Genomic DNA, 2,515 nt, shown 5'->3' with positions numbered 1-2,515 from the left:
AAACTCTGCTTCCGTTGTTGATAATGTAACAATTGGCTGCTTCTTTGATACCCAAGATATAGCTCCACCTCCAAACATAAAGACATACCCGGAAGTACTTTTTCTATCATCAATGTCACCCGCATAGTCACTGTCTGCAAATCCAATCAGTTCGTCTCCCTCTCCACGTACATATTGAATTCCCAACCCAGTAGTTCCTTGTACATACCTTAGTATTCTCTTCACAGCCATCAGATGCTGCTCTGTTGGACTTTCCATATATCTGCTAACAAGATTCACAGAAAACATCAAATCTGGTCGTGTTGCTGTCAGATATCTCAGGCTCCCAACTATTTGTTTGAAGAACGTTGAGTCTACAGCTGGTCCAGCCCCCTCCTTAGTCATCTTTTGGCCTGGAACCATCGGGTTTTTCACCATGTTGCAGTCTTCCATTCCAAATCTCCTCAAAATATCTTCAGCATACTTCTTTTGGCAGATGAAAATTCCCAGCTCATCTTGAGTAACTTCCACTCCTAAAAAATACTTCATCTTCCCTAGATCTGTCATTGAAAACTCATTTTTCATTGACGTCTTGAATTCTTCTAGCATTTTCTCTGAGTTTCCCGTATAAATGAGATCATCAACATAGAGGCTCACGATCAGTATGCTCTCACCATCTGTTTTTACGAACAAAGTATGTTCACAGTAGCATTTTTTGAACCCCTCCTTCAAGAAATAACCTTCAATTCGACTGTACCATGCTCTAGGCGCCTGCTTCAAGCCATACAAGGCTTTTCTCAGTTTGTAAACCTTACCAGCTGCCTCTCTTACTTCGAAACCTTCAGGTTGTGCAACATATACGTCCTCCTTAAGCTCCCCATGTAAGAAGGCACTCTTCACGTCTAACTGAAAGATATTCCAGCCCTTTTGTGCCGATAAACCAATGATTAGTCTGATTGTATCCCACCTAGCCACAGGTGCAAATACTTCATAAAAATCCACTCCATGAGTTTGATGATAACCTTTCGCGACTAATCTTGCCTTAAACTTGTCGATTTCTCCCTTCTCATTGAACTTTGTTTTAAATATCCACTTCACTCCTATCACTTTTGCTCCTGCGGGTAATTCCACCATTTCCCACGTATTGTTTTCTTCAATGGATTCGATCTCTGCTACCATTGCTTTTCTCCATTTTTCATGTTGCACCGCTTCCTCAAATTTATTTGGATCTTCTTCTGCAATGAACATAGCAACTGCATCCTCACCATCCTCCTCTATCACTGTCCTCGTTCCTTCACACACAAAGTCTTTCATCCATACCGGAGTTTGCACTACTCTTCCCGATCCGGCACGTGTGGGGACTCTACTCTGGTTCCCTCTACTTGTTGCAACTTCTTCTTCTTGTGTTTCAGTTTCGACTTCTTGTGAATTTGTTGCCACAGTATTTTCTGTATCATTGTTATCATTGTTTCCTTCTCTTGCCAGACCTTCTTGTTCTTCTTCTTCGGACTCACTAATCCTTTCTCCCCACGAAAGATTATTATCCTCCACATTTTCTTCCCAATTCCATTCTTTTTTCTCATCAAACTTCACATCTTTGCTGATAATAATCTTTTTTGTAACTGGATCATAGAGACGATACGCCTTTGACTCTTTGCTTACTCCAAACATCACACACTTTGTGCTTTTCTCATCTAGTTTCAGCCTTTTCTCATACGGCACTAGTGCAAATGCCACGCACCCAAACACCCTGAAATGCTCCACCGAGGGTTTGTGTTTGCTCCATTTCTCGGACGGTGTAATATTTTCCAGACTTGTTGATGGGCTCCGGTTTAATATGTAAACCGCATATTGAACAGCTTCAGGCCAAAATCTCTGAGGCACAGACATTCCCAACAACATGCATCTTGTCATGTTCATGACACTTCTATTCTTTCTCTCAGCTACACCGTTTTGTTGCGGAGTATATGCAGCTGTAAGTTGTCTCTTGATTCCATTTACTGCACAATACTCTTGGAATGCATTGGAGTTATACTCCCCTCCTCTGTCTGTCCTCAAACAGACCAACAATTCTCCAAGCTCTCTCTCTGCTGCAGCCTTGAATTCCTTGAAGGTTTTCAATGCCTCTGATTTTTCTGCTAAGAAATATGTCCAACATTTTCGACTGAAATCATCTATAAAGTTGATCATGTACCTTTTCCCACTCTCTGAAATAGGTGTGATTGGTCCACATATGTCACTATGCACCAGTTCAAGACCATGACTTGCCCTCCATGTGCTTTGCTTAGGTATATTTGTTCGGTTCTGCTTTCCTTTCATGCATATCTCACACACCGGCCCATCAATATTGATTTTTGGTAGACCCGTGACCATTTCCTTCTCAGCAAGCTCTTGTATTCCTTTGTGATTGAGATGTCCAAATCTCTTGTGCCACATCTCCTCTGTTCCTTCTAGCGTCACTTGTAAGCATTTGTCTCCTATCATCTCCGTTGACTTTTTCACCACAGCCAGAATCACAAACATTCTATTACTTGTC

This window comes from Arabidopsis lyrata (genome assembly GCF_000004255.2).
Source record: "Arabidopsis lyrata subsp. lyrata unplaced genomic scaffold ARALYscaffold_255, whole genome shotgun sequence".
In the NCBI taxonomy this organism is placed as follows: domain Eukaryota; kingdom Viridiplantae; phylum Streptophyta; class Magnoliopsida; order Brassicales; family Brassicaceae; genus Arabidopsis; species Arabidopsis lyrata.
The sequence above is the reverse complement of the archived record's forward strand: the minus strand, read 5'-3'. Positions refer to the sequence as shown.